At 44.1% G+C, this 19,220-nt stretch overlaps 1 protein-coding gene across 3 annotated transcripts in view; it reads left to right on the forward strand.

The window, feature by feature from the left end:
* ZPLD1 (zona pellucida like domain containing 1) overlaps positions 1-19,220 on the forward strand; it is a 105,356-nt gene that overhangs the window by 4,373 nt on the left and 81,763 nt on the right. The window lies entirely within an intron of this gene.

Genomic DNA, 19,220 nt, shown 5'->3' on the forward strand with positions numbered 1-19,220 from the left:
GGGGACAGAGGTAGAGATGCTCAGGTAGGCTCTCAGAGCTCCTTCCTCTGCTGGGGCAGGCATGAACTGCTGTGTCACTAATGGAGAGGGGTTCACCTAGGCCTTTGGTGTTTTAGCTAGTCATGCTGTTGACACATGGGTGAAGTAGCTTTGCTTAACTGCCCTATTTGAGGCAACACTTCACCTTGTGGGGAATCTCTCTGAAATGACGCCGTGGTTTCAAACATCTGTTTTTGCCTTTCTGTGGACTACATGCGTAGCCACGTTGTCCATTCCTCCTTGGTGTGAGAGTGTGCAAGCGTGCCAAAATCCAGCCCTCTACAGATACCAAACACAGCTGTTATGTAGCACTTGCAGAGAGTATCACAAATCTTCATCTTTGCAGGCTTATGTCAACCAACTCATACCAGTAAAACCAGCAAGAATGGTTTGCTGTTCTTGAGAACTGTCTTAATCCATTTTAAAAAGCTAAGAATCTTCTACAATGATGACTTTGATATTTATCAGAAGAGATATTAGAAAGGGGAGGCACAAAATAACTACTTTGCACAAAAGAAGAATGAGTTATGCTCTGGGTTCAAACACTATCTAGAGTTTGCTTTGGCTTTAGTTATGTGGAAAGAGCTCCACTCACTGGTAGACCAAATTTCTACACTGTTATTTGTGATGACTTGGTCCTGGGCTAAAAAGATATCAACTGGAGCAGCTATTCCAAAAGACAATGTGACTACTCTACTGGGAAATCCTAGTGTATATATTGGGTTAGAGAAAGTATATTTTTATGGATGTGAATGGAGTAGGTCTAGAAAGTCTTCAGAAGAGTTTGCTATTTGGCTCACTTACACGAGTGGCTGATGGACACGGCATGCTTTGTTCCTGCTATGATTAAAACAAAAAAATTCCAGCTTTGACCAGGCAGTGAGCAACATCTTTCCTCCCCCCCCCCCCAACCAAGTCAGCACTTTTGCTTCCTCCTTTGCTGTCCACAAGGAGCAGGCCCCTCTGCATATGCCAGACTATCGTAGAATGGTTTGGGTTGGAAGGGACCTTAAAGATCATCGAGTTCCAACCCCCCTGCTGCGGGCAGGGACACCCTCCACTAGACCACGTTGCCCAAAGCCCCATCCAACCTGGCCTTGAACACTTCCTGTTCCAGTGCCTCGCCACCTTCATAGAGAAGAATTTCTTCTTAATATCTAATCTAAATCTACCCTCTTTCACTTTCAAACTGTTACCCCTCATCCTATCACTACACTCCCTGATAGTGTCCCTCCTCATCTTGTCTTTAGGCCCGCTACATGCTGAAAGGCTGCAACAAGGTCTCCCCGGAGCCTTCTTTTCTCCAGGCTGAACAACCCCAACTCTCTCAGCCTGTCCTCATAGGAGAGGTGCTCCAGCCCTCTGATCAGCTTCATGGCCCTCCTCTGGACTTGCTCCAGCAGCTCCATGTCTCTGCTGTACTGGGGGCCCCAAAGCTGGACGCAGTATTCCAGGTGGGGTCTCATGAGAGCTGAGAAGAGGGGTAGAATTACCTCCCCTGACCTGCTAGCCACACTTGATGCAGTCCAGGACACAATTGGCTTTCTAGGCTGCGAGCGTACACTGCTGGCTCATGTCCAGTTTTTCATTCGCCTCGTGGTGCGCTGCGTAGCTGCCTGCCTGAGGGCTGCTTAGTGGGAGTTTGCTGTTCCAACAGGTACCAATGAACTGTTTAACAAAGGGTTCATCAGTGAGGGTTTGGAGGCCCTCCTGATAGTTAAATATTGTAGGCTTATCCATGACCATATCCTTCAGAGATAGATCATGGTTCGTGAATTGCTGTGTCATACTTTGAATGCAGGACAAGGCTTGCCTAGTTACAAGCATGATGGGTCTGTGTATGCAGAGATGTGTTGGCTGGCTTTGCAGGAGTTGGTGCTGGCCCTGGAGGCACTGTTGTTGCAACAGCAAGGCACTGCTGGGGTGTGGGTCTAAGCACATGAGGCTGGATGGCTTTCAGATCCCAGCCAGGCATGAGCCTTGTGGATGACCAGGGCTGTCTTAGCTCAGGTGTTGCTTCATGTTGGTCCTAGCCAAGTAGTAAGAGGGCTGTTTCTAGAAACAAGGAATGCTTTGTGCCCACATAAAATGGTTACAGCTTGATGTGTCATCTGTGTTACATCATCTGGGCTATTCCACTGCCATTGACTATGACCAAAGTCCTTCTTGGTTGTCTCTGAGGCTGGCCAGCTTACCTGCTGCCTGTGGGTTGGAGGGTGTATGAGCAAGTGGCATGTATAGATGATGCTGTGCTAATGTGGCCCTGGGGATCTTGTGCCTTTTTGGGGCACTTAGGACAGTAGCTCTGGCTATGTGGGCACGGCAGCCAGCACAGCCACAAAAATGGTGGATACATGTTGTAAATGATAGAAACAAATTCTGTCTGAGCCTGAAATGACTGGGTCATGCTTCAGGGTTTTCAAGTCACGATTTGAAACTGATTTGATTTACTGCCAGTCACAAGAATTGATTCTGGCAGGAATAATCAATACTGCCTCTTAATTGTCTTGAACAGTGTTAATACATTCATGCCTGAACAGACACATTCCCTGTGTTAACACATGACATGCAAAATGCTTCAGTGCTGGATGAAGATGCTGAGGGACTTAAAAAGGCAAATCAATGTGTGCTTGCTCAACCATGATTAGAATGTTGTCTGATTTTAGTTCTGAAGTGAAAAAGCACCCTTTTCAGTGGCAGCTGAGCTTGTCAGTCCAGGTAGCTCTAGGCAGAGCAGGAGATGTGCTGTGTGCACAGTTGTGCTATCTAGCACATGGTATGGGGGAGAAATTGTGGTGGTACGTTGTGGCGTGGTTATATCTGGGAGAGATGGAGCCCTTTTAACTGTGGGGCCTCATGTACTCATATCTTTTTAAACTTTCCATGTGTTGTATGCAAGGTGGTTGTAGGGAGCTCACTTGAAGGTCAGGATTGGAAACTCTTCTGGGCAAGTATCTCCATTAATGCCATGGTGAGCATACCTGAACTGTACTGGCTTGTCTGGCCCCTTTCCTGTCTCCAGGAGTGGCTGTATAAATGCGAATCCTGGTGGAAGGAAGAGTGTGGCAAGTGTGCATGCTCCTGCTCTCCAATATTCGTGTAAGGGGTTGTCCACAATAACCTGACTTCCTGAAAGTCACCCAGGAATTTGTTGTGTGCTTATTAAGGGTTTTTACGATCTTAAGATCATGTGGTTTTACAGTCCTCTCTGCATTAACAGGGAACTCCCCATGAGTCAAGATTTTAAGCAGCAAATAACATCTATGAACAATGCAGCATTTCCCCACTTCCCTTCACCCTCACCTTGTGATCCTCAGCCCTGTACTGCTGGGCTGGCTGTGACACAGGAGGCTCGGCTCCTGGCCCTGATACAGGGTGGCCACCAGCTGCACACATGGCTCAGTCAAGCCCACTGTTGCGTTGCAGGTGATGCACAGCACCTCCCGGATGGGCTTTGTGCAGGATAAAGTGGAAACCTCTGCTCTTAGACGTTGCTGCTGCTCTGCACTATGGATCTGGGACCTCGCTGTGCCAAGTGATGTACGAACAAAACGTGGTCCTAGCTCCTGGCATCCTGTAAGCTGAATGAATGCTGATGTGAACTCACATAGAAATCCAAACAGACATATCTACATTCCTCTGGCCTTACTAGCAAAGATTGCAAAGTCACTTATGAGAGCAAAGTAGTTTCTAGAGACTCTGCAAAGCTGCTTTGGCAGATGATCTTTTATCAGGCTTCTCTGCCAGGAAACTGAAGCAATACTGTGATATGGTAAGGGACACTTAACTCTCAGTGCCAGCATAGTCATGTTTAATGAACAAATAACCAGCTGACACATAGCTGTATGAAAACACACACATTTAATAAATGCTTGTGTGTAATAGATGACAAATGCTTGTCATAACCTTAAGCACAAAAACGTGTAGCTATCTGGACCAGCATAATTGTTAGAAAAACAATTCAATTTCATTTCAAGTGTTCTCCATTTCAATCTTGTTGAAAGCCATAGTGTAGCCAAGATATGAATATTTGAAATTAAGTGTTATGGATGAGAAAAATCTCAGTTGTAAACTGAAACCTTTGTTATTTTCCCCAATCTTGAAGTACGAGTGAACCCCTTAGTACTGAACATCAACATTTCTTCCACTTGTGGAGTTCTATCCAGCATCCAATGAAGACTGGAAATTCTGCATGTAGCCCCTTTTTCAAGGGGTGGATTGGTAAAGTAAAAGAAAAACAGAAGTGTGGAGCTATATATGTTTCAACAGTTGAGGTTAGTAAATATGATGAACAAAAAAACCTGAAATTTCTTGCACTACTTTGTATTTCTGGGTTTTTTAGAATAGATTGAACGAAGATTCATACTGTGTAACTTAACTTCAGTTCCTGCCAAGAATAGGAGTGATATGACTTTTTTGTATTGTGACTGTTAATCAAACTTTCTTCTTTATGACAAAAGCATACAACATACATACTTGATATGCCAGACTTGAGTGTTGTGTATTTATCCTCTAAAACATGTTACATTTGAAATGCTGCTGTTCTTTGATTACTGATTTGCCAGTGTTTCTTCCTGGAAAGAGCAGGTGTTGGATGTACTGCTGCTTTGTTTCAGTATGCCATGGTGAGAGGTGAAGGTAGGCAAAGCAAGGAAGGCCCTAGTGAGGGGACGCGAGGGTGCTTCTGTCTAGAGTTCAGGTGACAGCTCAGACCCTGGAGGGAGGTTTTATTTGCACAGGGCTAGCTGGTCTGTAAAGCAATGGGTATTTCAAATGCACTTATACAAAAATGTGAGATAGAACTCTTCCACCTAGAAATGGTATGTATAGAAGTGTGGGCATATGCACACACAAATAAAATGCTTTTTGGGGAAAAAAAATCTTTAACTGCAAAGGACAGGTGCATGTCTGGTCTCTTTCATTTTTATAAAAGAAAAAAAGACCTTAAATCCTCTGATTGCAAGTGTAACAAGCCTTCCTGAATTCTTCAGGTCATGGTCTCAGAGCAGGGACACCAAATTGCTGGTGCTGAAAGACTGAGCTTTGCTAGAAGCTGAGACCGTGGTGGCTCAGCCAGCGACGTATTGAAGCAGAATGCTGTGCTGGTGGTAACCCAGGCAGCCCACTGATTCCTGAAAACACCACGCTGTGTATGCAATTGTATCTGCTGAATTGTGAATTGAAGGCCTGCAGATCACATTTTCCACTTGGCTTTTCTAAATGCTTTGATCGTGGCTGGAGCTTTTCCTGATATTCCTTCGTCGCTACTTGTCTCTTGCTCTTTCTGAAGGTTTTCAACACTGAAGGAAATACTATGGAAGTGTGTTTACGTGTCTCAGACAAATAGAAGATCTTATGGAAGAGGAGCAAGAATATATTTTGGATGTTCTTTCCAAGATAGCTTTGAAGTGAGAAATAGTGTTGAGGAAGGACTCTATATTTTGGAGGAATAAACATCCTTATTCTCTCCTTTCCTGTGATCCAGATCAAAATTTGTAACTGCCTGCAGTAACATACTGAGCATTCAATCACACTTTTGCTAAAAGCAAACTCGAGCAATGAGGTGGCAATGCCACCTCTCCGTGGGATTTCCCTGTATGTAAAAGCCAGTCCGAGCTGATGCTTGTTATGTAAAGCAGAAAGGAGAAACAAGCTGTGGCGTGGATAGGAGCTGCAATATGGCTAAGCATAGGCTTGCTGCGACTCTGTAGTAGTTGGAATGTAAAAAGGGGGGCTTCGTGCTCTTCAGGAGGTGGACTAAGGCTGTAAAGAAGCTGGATGAAAAGGTTGCAGCAAAATGAGAAGTGAGAGGGCAGATGTGTGCATGCTAAAGAAAATACACGCCCCATCCTACAGATCAGAATGAAAAAGAAATTAATCCACACATGCTTTTATTTGGACTGGAATCTTCTCCCATTTCCCAGACAATGCTGGCATCATGTGGCCGCTTTATTTAGCTTGCCTTGTACTAAAATATTTCCGAAAAGTCTTTACTCCTCCTCAGCATCTTTCTGATTGGAATCCCAGAAAAAGCTCACAAATGCCACTTACTCAGCTGTTTCATTTGCCTGGATGGCCTGGGACAATATCTCCACTTTGCAGAAGACATAAGGAGTCTTAATTGGTGGTTTGGGGTCTTTTACTTTCTGACCAAACATCATTGATCATATTTTTTCAAATGATCAGACTGCCTCTTCAAATTGTGGAAGAGTTTTTAGCTGTGCTTTGCTTTTGAATCTAAATGAGAGGAAGAAATTGCTACCTGCATGGCAGGCTGGGCTGGGAGTGTTTTCCCGTTGTGGGGACATGCTTGTAAGGAGGGGGAGCAACGTTGGGGTCAGTGGGTTTGCAGGGAGGAAAAGGAAACTCTGAGGCAGCAATTCTTCCTAGAGAGGAAGAGTGTGGGCTGCAAGAGGAAAGGCAAAGCTCATTTTGGAAAGAGCTGGAGAGAGAGATCTTGCAGTGGCCAGGAGATATGCACACAAGGAACGGGAGTGGGAACAAGGAGGAAATGGAGCTGTAGCAGTGCTTTTCATCAGTACCCCATAGAAGATATTAATAAAACAGACCTCAGTGCCTGCTGGGCTATGGAGAAGAAAACTGCATATCCCATTCTATATTTAACTGATTAGTTTAAACCAGACGATAGAAAATAAGGGTAATTTTAAAGCAATACTGTTGGTATTCTGGAAGAAAGGAAACGTGGTTAGAGATTGTATCTAATACTAGTTGAAGTGGGATCTTGTTACACAGGCCAGATTTAAAGAATTTTGCAGAAATGCCCCTGAAGCTCAAGTAAATAAAGCTTAGGTCGTGTAGCTTTAATCAGTGATACTAATAGCTTATTAACGTCCACCCAAATTAACCTGCCAAGAACAGAATCTGTTCAGAGGAGTTCCTCTTTGAAGTTCTGTATATCCAGATAAAATGGAAAACTTGGCAAGAAACATAAGAGTCAGAAAGAGAAGGTATTTCTCCCAGCTATGTTTCAGATTGTGAAAGAGATGATACAGCATTCTTAAACATTAAGACAGAGCATGTGTATAATTGCATGCTTGCACAAATGTACAGAGGAGCTGTGCATGCTTGTATACATTACTGTACATACAAACACTTGTGTATACATACAGATGCATGCCTGCCTGCAAAGATTGTCTATAGCTTTAAAAAATTTCATACAGGTGCAAAAATGTTGAAAGTATGAAATGTAAAATGAATGATAAAACTGTTAAACCTTCTTCAGACGTTGTAAAGCCAAATATATCTCAGGTCTCTGGATACCCAGTATCAGCAATCAGGTAGTCAATTAGGAAACACATGCCTCATTCTAAAGTATGCATTGCTAGCTGTATAAATGTATGAATATTTACTAAAACGCATGCCTAATAATTATGGCTCTGATTTTATGGCTTTTATGAACTTTTTATTATTTTGTGTTTAGGTGACAGGGAACCTTTAATACAACTCTATCTTGTTCAGATTGGTTGCTCTTGGTTAAAATGTCTAACTTGGATCATGTCAAAGCTTTGACAGGGGATAAGGTACAAAATTCTATTGCAATAAAGAGATACTTGGGCTTCTGCATTGCATTGTAGAAAATAGATATTAAAATTTTTTTGCATCTAGGTGAAAATCCAGAGCTGATCACTAAATTTCTTCCCCATGATAACTTAGATTCCAAGTGCAGTTTCCTGGGAAAGCTTTCTCTCTCTAGCACAGACCCAGCCGAATCAGACTGATTGAAGTTAGTACTGCAGAGACAAGAGTGCAGGCCCTTTGCCTTTCTATGGTAGAATCTTTCTTACAGCTTCAATCCAAAAAGGAGATACTTCTATTTCACTATATATGATTAAATATAAAGATATGCACATACCCACTGTGTGAGGTCTGCTATGCCATTTGTTCCCAAGGACTGGGGTTTTTTCCACATTGGTTCTTAGAGATGCATTGATAAAAAGGAAGCAAAAATGCTGTGTGTACTGTTTTATATATGTTCTTCCAGTGTAGTTTTAAATGGGAGGCTGCCTACATCATTAAAAGTTGTTGGGCTGGATACACCTTGGACTCGCATTGCCATTACCTAGGGAGTTCACTGTTGGAATAGGACTTGTTAAAAACTATTGAATAGATATTTGTTTTCCTGAGTGCTTTGGAAGGGGATATATGGGTGGAAAAGGAAAATGAGAAAGTAGATAATGTGACTGAGGTGAAGAGAACAGGTTCTTCCACTTAACTGTGGAGTGAGGGAAAAGGTGAGATTTTAGGTGGGTTACTCTTTCTCTAACTGTAGTAGCTCTGCCTTCTCATTTCTCCTGACTGGAAGAATGAGTTCTTTCTTTAATACATGTTTTTAGAAGCTTTTGCATAGTTCTATGGGTGAAGGATGGGACCTGTCATTAGTGGTGATCTTAATAATTTTGGGCCGTGATGGCAGATAATCTTCTTGATGTTTATGTACCTTTACCAGAGCCATGGAGAAGAAGCATTGGCAGATAGAAGTGCATCTTTACAAGGCAAACGGGGCCTACATTTCTTGCTGCCGCAGGACAAAATTTACTTTGGATGTGAAAGAAAAATGAGCTGGCTGAGGTGGTGTGGCTTTTTTTTTTTCTAAACTGCTACTTCACCCTTTCACTCTGATTTCTCAATGGAGTCAGGTATCGCTAGTCACAGCTAGTTACCACTAAACATGTCAGCAAGGCATACTTCATGCTCTCTGGAACATTGTCGATGAATCTGATGCATTGCAGGAAAGACTGGGATATCAAATGCAATGTAAGAGATTTAAAATGTGAAGAAAATGCTTAAGAAAGCTTGTGTTTCCTTTTTGCTAGTTGATGGAGACATGGCTGCTATTTTGTTGATCACATCAGATCCATTGGGATCTGTGCATCCATTGGGATCTGATGACACCCGTCTTGCCATTTTATTCCTAAAATCTGAGTCTCCTGTGCAGGTCCCTTGACCTTACGTCATTTGATGGCAAAACTGGCTTTCAGAAGGATTTGAACTGTTTTCTTCCCTTTCTCAGAAACAACTTCTACTGTGTTACCCCATACAATGATGTCATCAATGTATTGCAGGTGCTCTGAGCTTCACCCTGTTCCAGTGCAGTCCAGTCCATGGCAAATGGTGGGGCTGTTTCCGCCCCTGGGGCAGTCGATTCCAGGCATACTGGATGCCCCTCCAAGTGAAAGCAAACTGTGGCCTGCGCTCTGCCACCGAAGGGATTGAGAAAAATGCATTCACGATATCAGTTGTGGCATAGCGCTTGGCTGCCTTTGACTCCAGTTCGTATTGAAGTTCTAGCATGTCCGGCATGGCAGCGCTCAGTGGTGGCATGACTTCATTCAGGCCACGACAGTCTACCGTCAGTCTCCACTCCCCATTCCGCACTGGCCACAGGGGAGTGTTAAAGGGTGAGCGGGTTCTGCTAATCACTCCCTGGCTCTCCAGCTGACGAATCAGCTTATGGATGGGAGTTGGGGAGTCTCGGTTGGTGTGATATTGCCACCGGTGCACCCTCGGGGTAGCGATTGGCACCTGTTGTTCTTGGACCCTCAGTAACCCCACACCAGAAGGGTCCTCTGAGAGACTGGGCAAGGTAGACAGCTGTTCAGTTTCCTCTGTCTCCAAGGCAGCTATGCCAAGAGCCCACCGGTACCTTTTGGGTCCCTGAAATAGCCTCTCTGGAGGCAGTCTGTGCCCGGGATGCAGGGAGCCTCTGGGCCAGTCACAATGCAGGGCTTTTGCCACTCATTCCCAGTTAGACTCACTTTGGCCTCCAGTACAGTCAGCTGTTGGGATGCCCCTGTCACTCCAGAGATACAGGTGGGTTCTGCCCCTTCATGGCTGGATGGCATTAGGGTACACTGTGCAGCGGTGTCCACTAGAGCCTTATACTCCTGTGGATCTGACGTGCCAGGCCATTGAATGCACACAGTCCTGGTTGTCCCTTTCCTCCACCTGGCTGGAGGGAGGGCCCCTCTAGTCATGGTCACAGTATTCATTACTGACAAACGGACTTGTGTGGCACACATGGATTCAAATGTCATCCTTGTTACTCACTACTTGTAAGTATGAATCAGAAGCTCCTTCCATCAGATCAGAAGTAAGATCAGCCCTCCTACTCTGGGAAACTGAGATTGTCTTGCCTGGCAACTCACATATCCATGCCTCTAGGGTGGAGGTAGGTTTTCCATTCCACTTCTTCATGTCCTCTCCATAGTCACTGTAGAAAATATAGAAGCTTAGCTATAAGAAAACTTATGTTAACCAGAAAGCTACTCGAGGCCTAGAAGTATTTCAAAGCCTGTCCCCTGTATAGACCCACCCAGGGCTGGTTTAAAACCCAGTCAAGCTAATTGTGTAGCGACAATCTTAACAAAGGATGATTAATTAATTAATGCAGGTGTATAGCAAGATAAAAGGAAAATCATCATGTGTGGGAATTGCTTGCTGTAACTAAACTTTAATAAAACATCTTGAAGGTCTGTAGGTAATTCTCAGAATTGTGTAAAGATCAACTCAGAAGAGGAAGGTAAAGGAAACAGTGACCCTGAGACAACCTTAAGAGAATGAGGATCTGAAACCAATCAGGACACCAGAGGGGAAGGAAACTGCTAAGACAGAAGAATACCTGGGACTTAGTAAATGACAGACTTGGAGAGCTGAAAAGGTTGACTGGAAAATTACAAAGACTCTAAAGTGTTGAAAATGGGTTTAGAATGGTATAAAAGGTGGACTTGCGAGAAGAACCATTTGCCATTCACTGAGGGTGGTGGCCCAACTCTGAGTTGCATGAATAAAGCAAACCTAGGATAACTCATGTCTGGTAAATTTCTTATACCCTTTTACAGTCATGCAGGTAAAACCACAGGGTGCCTTGTGGTGCATACCCTCTATATCCTCTCTCTTGAGCAGAGGAACACTTACTCCTAATAGCTGAGATACTGATCCATACAAGCAGGGAATTGGGCATACTGAGTTGCCAGACCTCCCGGGACAGATTTTCAAACAGATTTTTAGATTTTTTGCACAGTCTTTCTATGGCTGAGACACAGGTCTGTAGGGAGGAAGAGAGACTTTCTTCGTATGGCCAGAGTTGCCAGCTGCTTCATCCACCATTGGTGCCTTTTCGTCTTTCCAGTCCGTTACTGCCAAAGACTTGGCATACACTGGTGGTGTGCTCCATACAAACTTCTACCCTGTGGGTCGGGTATGTTGGACTTCATCTGGATCTGTGGGTAGCTGTGTGTTGTTTGGGTCATAATAAACCATTTCCCACATACCTAACTCCCTCAGGTACTGGATACCTCTCTCCATGGTGATTCAATTTCCTGGGTGACATATAACATTCTTTGAAGGGATGCTTTCCCTCATGCCTGACAAGAGTTGTCTCCAGAGGTGAGGGCTTGTGCCCCTTTTCCAATTGCCTTGTCAATGCCCCCTTCCCTGGACAGGGATCGTAGCTGCTTGGCTTCCCTGCCCTCTAATTCCAGGCTACTGGGTCTGTTATCACAACATCAGAGCAGACAGGTGACAATGTGCTTGCCTGGATGGTGGCCGAAATCTTTTCAGGTATCTTGCAAGATCCAAGTATCTTTGACAGAACTCATATAGGGAAGTTTCAGCCCTGTTTTTGGGAAAGAGAAACAGAAGTAGAGTACAGACTGAGTAATCAGCTCAAATGCCCCAGGGAAAATTTATGACTGAACTAGAAATGATATCAAAATCCCCTGTTAACTAGTTTAAGGAAGAATTTTTAAAGGGGTTGGCACTCTGGTAATGGTAACAAACAAAAACCCCAAAGAAATCAGGACTGGCAAGACTATTGCTGCAGGAATTGGTGGGTTTTACTTCTTGGGGAAGAACGGTTAAAGCGTTAGAACTTCAAGATCAAAGCTCTTTAAAGATACCTTTACAGCTATTAAATTCAGGCTGCATGTCCCTACTTTCCTGGGTTGTACACACTACAACCCAGTTCTAGGACAGGCAGGGAGGAATGCAATGCTTAAGTGTAATGAGAATATAACAGCCCTGATCCAATACATGTGAGGATCAACAGGAAGGAGGATCACACTTGATTCAGGTGGCATTAGGCTGGCAGAATGGTATCTTCTGGGAAGGAGACAGGGTATAGTGGGATACTACTCCAGTTCTTAAATGTGGGGAAGGACAGGAGCATTGAAGAAACTGTGTGACCTTCAGCAGCCATTTAGGCTCTAGGTTTTATATCTCCTATGGAAGGTAGGGACTGGCAGAGCCACAGTGCTTGTCTGTTCATTGCGTGTGTCCACAGCAGAAGAGCAAGCAGATTTTGGGGCTTGGGTCAAGTGCTTTTGGTAGTCCTTCTGGCTGCCTTGCTACAGGCACGACTCTGGCCTTGCCACATGGATTATGTCTGTGGGACTGGAGACTGAAGAAAAAGCTTGCAGGGCCACTCTGTAGAATGTAAAATATGCATCTACCTGAGGGAAAGAATGCGGGAACTGTGCCTTACTGATAAGGCTTGGGAATAACCTGAAAACAGGTAATACTGCAAAGGGTAACGTGTGTTATGGATCCTGGCTGTGCACTGACTTAGTGCTGTTGGAAAGCATTTGAGGGAGAGTTTAATGTAAAAAAACCAAACTGGTTTGGTGGTGGAGGCACGCAGGATTCTGTCTGCTCTTTTCCCAGCCACTAGCTGTGTTTCTATCTCATTTCCACCTGGTAGTATTTATTTTTTTACTTTCATTTTGTGTCCTTGCCATGTTAGATGAGAGGCTGTTTTCATGGCAGGTGCTCTTTGGAGAAAGTCGCTATGAGCTTTGTAGGCAGTGTTCCTTGTTCCCATCACAATTGCTCTGTTGCAATCCGGCCTGTAAAACTGAATTTGAGTTTGCTGCTGCTGTTCCCTTCCCCCAAATATTTATCATAAGGTATATCAAAGCAGTCATGGGGTTTTTTTTAAACTTACGAGGTGGAGTGGGTAATTGTATTAAATGAAGGCATGAGACATGGAACTCTTTCAGCCTCTCTAAAAGACATCTGGAAATTTTGCATCTCTAACGTTTTCCTTGGTGTGCTTGAGTTCTCTGTAATTTATAGATTAATCAATTCAACTGTTCCAACATTTTTAATGAGAAAACTACCCATAATATATAGCAATAGCTTAAACATAGTGTGCCTTACCCTGGTAATAAAAGCATGCTACAAGATTTTAATCTAGTATTGTGGAATACTCTTGGGTATTTTTTTAAATTAACATAAAAGCTGACTGCTGGAAGATACTACATGAAAACAAATTATATTATTAATCAAACCAAAGCACAGAATTCTCCACATAGTGGTTTTAAAATGCCCAAGATGGTCTTTAATTGAAATGTTACAGAAACTAACAGAATGAGAAACTGTGTACTTGGTGCTTAATTAACTTTACAATGTATGTTCAGCAGTTTATATTAGATGGTGGGACCAAAAATGCAACTATGTAAGATGTTGCCAACACACTGAGTCCATTTATCTACTGTCTAATAATAAATTTCAACTTAGATTAATAAGCACCCTCTTAATTAAAACAGTGTCATTCCTTGTTGCATGCTGAAATGGCTGACGCTAAATGCCATTTCCATGCATTGCCTTCTATTAACTTTACTCACCTTTCCTTATGAGGATTATCTGTCACACAAAGAAACCAGGTCTTAACAATGCTTTTTCTCTCAGCAGTTGATTGTTGTCATTTTTTTGCATTCTTTTCTCTAAACCTAGGCTGTGTTTTAGCCTTCTGTGGCTGTGAAAAGGATGCAGGCGATCTAAAGAACTTTATATTTTGCACAGAAGGCCTAATCTGGTCGGTCCTTATGTGATTTCTGTTTGCTCCCTGGACCAGGCATGGAGATGACTGTGCCTCCCTGGAGATAGGCACCAGCATGGGCCTTGTCCACTTCATGTTTTTTGCTCTGGGGCCTGTTCAAAATAGCTAGAGGACGACAGTGAGATTTTGACAAAAGTTCCAGCTAGTGTTGCAGCAGCGATGAATAGTGGGTGACTGGTGAGGAGGACAAGGACAGGACAAACATATGGTGATGCATTCCTGTTACAGTCTGCCCAAGCCACGTTGCGGTGACTTTGTTCAAGCTGTGTATCTTCATGCTACCAAAAGCTACTTCCATAACTGGTCAGCGCTTGGGCGCTCAGGACTTCCCCCTGCACTCGCTGTCCTCTTAGGTTAGCAGATGTGCTCCCTTTTACCAGCACAGTGGTTCTGACCCTGCAGAGCCCCAGCTCCCCCCCTTACATTGCTGTCTTTGGTCTTGTTGCCATCACCTCAGCACTGGCTGGTGAAGCCCCTGGCTATGGCTGGTGTGGTGGGGCTATAGGATCAGTCAAACATAAGTAGTTTCTCTGCACCTGACAAGAGATTCATCCCTCTTTTTTTTTTTTTTTTTTTCTTAATTTTATGGCAGGTTGTATGGGATTGATTGTAGTACAGCGCTGGCATTCCTCTAAACATCCAAGCAATATTCTGGGCTTGAGCATATCCCCAAAAGAACGGGGGAAGATGGTAAGCAATAATATTGGTCTTAAGTACCTTTTGATGTCTGAAGAAAGTGTTCAGCTTTATTGGGGAAGGGCTCTTCTCTGGAAGGAAAGAGTGTCTTACCCACATGATCCAGGTCAGGGCTCTCTGAGAGCCCCTGCTATGGGCAGTGGGTGGCTGGAGGAGGGGACAGGGTCTCTGGGGTTTGCTGAGCTGAGGGAAGTGGGATGACATCAGGGTGGTGGTGTAGGCTAGGACCTGGGGTGGGATGATAGCAGCGAGGTTTTCGTCTTTGCTCAGTTGAGCTCCCACTCACCTGACTCAGGTGATACCTGAGTAAAATCCAGTGTCAGTGATACCTTGTAATATCCAGAGTTGCCTCCTCTGCTTTGTATCTGGTACTGGTCAATAAATCCTGCCTCTGATGGGAAGGGTTTTGTGTGTCTCAGTTGGTGCAAAGGTGCTGAGTGTGGCCTCTAGTGGCCTGGTAATATCAGATACTGGGAGTCAGGGCTTGCTGGGCTGCGCATCTGCTGGGATCCTTGATGCTCCTTGTAAATTGAGACCTGCAAATCTGTGAAAGAAAAGAAAATGACCACCAGAGAAATGGGATAACTAGGTTGCTTGCTATCAAGCACCTGCTTTGGTGAGCTCAAACAGCACTGTGGGCATCTGTTTGTTGCACTAGAAGAGCTGTTACTAAGGACTGTACAATTTTTTTTTTAAATGGATCCATAATTAGATATCATTGCCAAAGCATTGGTACTTTTATTAAGTATAGAGTAGAAGCTTTCAGTAAACTATAAGCTCCAACAGGTGAGATCTTTCAAATAAGGACAAAGTAAATTTTAGATCGCAGTAGCTTTAATTTATTAACGTTTACTTCTCTAACTTGCAAAGGTCTGTTGTAGGGTCTTTGGCCCCCTGTGTGTCTGAGATGTTCTCCTATCATCTGGGTTGTAGTTTCTTAGCAGCAGCCCAGGTTGGGTATCAGAGGACATAGTTTCAAAAGCTCCAGCCCATCTCACATAGGTTATAGCAGAATCTACTGCCTCCCACAAGAGAACTGTGGAAGCAAATCTGCTCATCCTGAGCATGTTGGTATGAAAGTAAGCCCTAGCCCAACAGAGCCTGTGTATGCTGAAGAGTGCCCATTCCTTGAAGTACAGACTTAAGTGACAAGCAATAACAGTGCTAACAATCAGCTTATCCATTTATCTGCTAGCTTCCATTTTAATCCCAAGCAGTATAAGCATCTAGCAGGTAAGGTGGAGCAAGTGGCATTTTTGTCTTGCTTTTAGTTTCTGGGGGATGTGTGCATGGGGAATATTGTTTCTCATCTTCCATAGCATCCTTACATAGATGTGTTCACATCTGTGCTTGCCTGCAACTGAGGTGCTTATATACTTTCATATCATTGAAAAAAAGTTATTACTAGTGCTCACTAAGTGCGAAACATTCTTTGCAATAAGAAAGTTTCATAATTCTGTACTTCTGATCTGTGTTGCTGACTCAGACATGAGTAAACTGTAAAATTTCGCTGGTGCAGAGCGTGCCTTTCACAGCCATCCATTGTGCCCTTGACTCAGAGGTTATTTCCCTTGGAGGTATCTGGCCCTGCTTCAGCAGTGACTCAACTGTTTGTGGCACTGAACACCACAAAAGACAGCCTGGCATATTGAAGAAGGCTGAAACTGGCACTGATTATATATTAATATGCTGCAGCTAAGCAGCGACTGTGAGCATCTGAGTCATGCCTGCAGCTGGCCTGGAGAAGGCTGAGGTAATTGGGAATAAGGTCTGCTGCAACTCATGCTCTTCCTTTCTCTAGCCAGAGCTCTGTGTTGCTTCAGTACCTCAGTGGCTAGGGAGAGCCTGCCTTACCCTGGGAGAGAGAGAAACCTGGGAAATAAAGCCGAACTTAACACCCCTTCTGTCTCTGCCTAGCGTCTGCCATGGCGACTTAGCTTTGAGCATGAGTCAAGCTCGTGGTTTGCTGCTTGCAGTGGTTTCTGTCGTGATCGTGCTCAACAACATAGGCCTGCAAGTGCGTTGTGAGGATCAGTTAGGGTCCACTTGGGTTTTCAGAAGTGTGTAATGCACACTCCGTAACACTTAGTGTTTCTAGAAATTGCCTCTTGAGTCTCCCAAGGCTTTTTCCCAGGTCAATTGACTTTTTTCTTCATGTAACAAATGTTTCATTTTTTTAAATCAGTTTTTTTTTCCTTGTCTAATATGGACATAGATGCTCTCTGTGGTGAGGTTAGTCACCCTTGGAGAAAGGTGATGTGAGAATGCTCTGAGATGGTAGAGATGAAAAAGCATACTTCTTGTCCTTTTGTTCTTTCCTGCTGTTTAAGGGCACAGGAAAGACTTCAGCAGCTGCTTTTTCTTTAGACAGAATCACCCTCATCCCTGCTTTTTAAAGTTGTGTTGAAAAAGAAAAGAGAATTTTTTGGGGTTTTGCCTGCACAGTACAGTAGAAGCTATTTTAATGTTAACATCTGTAGACTGTTACTTTTATTTGTAATGAGATTGGGAAATAGTCATGTCTCATAGATCCCTGAAAAGCTATGGCTGGTAAAAGCTGGCTTGGGTGAAATTACTAAATTGTATTTTAGCCACAAGAATATTCCCCAGGTGATTCTTAGAGAGCCTAGGATGTTGCCTGGAAAGAAGCAGATTGTCTTCACGTGTGGAAAAAGCAACAGCTTTTGGAACAAAAAAGTATTCAAATGGCAGACTGAAAACAGGGAAAGCTGCCTCCCTGTCTGGGCTTCTGGATGGAGCTGCTTTTCCTGGTGAATAGGCAGTGTGCTCTCACCACCTTTTGCGTGCGGATGGATGCTCACGAGAGGCAGGATGGAGTCAGCTTTGCTGGTGTATGTGCGTAACAACTCCTATTGGTCTGGGGCTAGGAAAAGGATCTGTACATGGGAAAGGATGTGGAAATAGCATATAATATATGAAAATAGACCCTTGTCTGAGCAGTGTTTTCCAGCATATCTGTTCCTCTTGACAGGCATAAACTCAATATCCAATTTATTTTATAGTAAGAAACTAGTACCTTTGAAGTTCTTTACCTGAACAAAGATTTGTTACATTGGCCTTTTCTCCACTAGCTCAGATATTTATTTTTTTTTGTTGTTCTCATCTGGTATTCTGATTTCTGTATTAGTTGATGCTTCAGGGAAAGGCAAAGAAACAAAATGAACACCTTAAAATGTAGTACATCTGTATAAAGTGGAGAACTATGCGTGAGAAACGCTTCCTTGTCTGCAAGGGTGATCTGCCTGTGCAGTGAGGCAAGAAATTTGATTATTATCTTATTCCAACCTTTATTGTAGCTTGTGGAGCTGAAAACATTATTAATGTAAATAAAATGATTCAACCTTTCCTAGGTAACATAGTCATCCTTTAATTTTCAGAGGCGGTGAGTCCCGCAGGTTGGTTCTGTGCAGCCCAAGCTGGTGACTGTTCTTTGCCTCATGACTTACTTCCACTGTAGCTGTGGGACGAGGGACCCACAGAAAGTCTTTGCTTTCCGACCCAACGCAATGTAAAACTGAACACTTTGCAAGGACTCAGATTTGTGTTGTGTGGTGGTGTTTTTAGAAACAAAATCCCTTGTGTGCCAGGTCAGAAGCATCCCTGTTACCAAGGCGGGTCAGGAGCGCGTGGTGTGGCTGTTGGCATATTTTTGGCATATGCCTCAGGTCCAAGCTAGCCTTTACCCTGGGCTGGCTCTGCTGGGGGGCAGGAGGAAGGAGTAAGCTCAGGGAGCTGCATCCGAGGCAGGAGCTGCATCCGAGGCAGGAGCTGCATCCGAGGCAGGAGCTGCATCCGAGGCAGGAGCTGCATCCGAGGCAGGAGCTGCATCCGAGGCAGGAGCTGCATCCGAGGCAGGAGCTGCATCCAAGGCAGGAGCTGCATCCGAGGCAGGCCCTGCAGATGGCAGCAGAACAGCACCGAAGGCAGAGCGCGGTCCACCCGGCGCAGCAGCATCCCCAGCTCTGCTTCAGCTGGAAAACTTCGGGCATTTTCCACTGAATCCCTCTGCGAGGTTGAGGGGTGAGGGCAGTTAATTCAGATATTCAAGCCACGTGCGAAGGTCCCATGTTGGAGTTCAACACTTTGCATTCAGGCACGGCAAAAAATAATGCTTTTGAAGAAAGTGAACCATAAAGAAGAAGAAGAAAAAAATGCCTGAAACACAGAGTACATACTAATAGTGCATTATAAGGTGATGTCCTCTCAGTATGTCCTGTTATTGCCCTACCGTGTAAGTACTGGTGAAAGGAACTCAAATTGCAGTGTTGTTTCCCATGAGCGGGGCTTAACTACAGGTATGATGAATGCTCCTGTTCTCAGCCTGAGCTGAGGGATGCTTTCTACAGAACAAAACAGGCTCAGTGATACAGACTGGGAGAAACCTACTCCCAAAGTAGCTCTAGCCTCACAGTTAGCACTTTCTCCCTTGAGACATAAATTCAGAAGCCCTCGGACAGGAAAGAAGTTGAAGTAATATTACAAGTGGTCCTTTGACTGTTGAGTAGCGGGGGCTGTTGCTGCTGGGGCTAAAGGATGAACTGCCAAGAGCTGTAGGGCTCTCAACGTACCTTGTCCTGATCACTGTCCTCCCACACGTGTTATAAGG

The sequence above is a fragment of the Balearica regulorum genome, chromosome 1 (genome assembly GCF_011004875.1).
Source record: "Balearica regulorum gibbericeps isolate bBalReg1 chromosome 1, bBalReg1.pri, whole genome shotgun sequence".
Lineage (NCBI taxonomy): Eukaryota > Metazoa > Chordata > Aves > Gruiformes > Gruidae > Balearica > Balearica regulorum.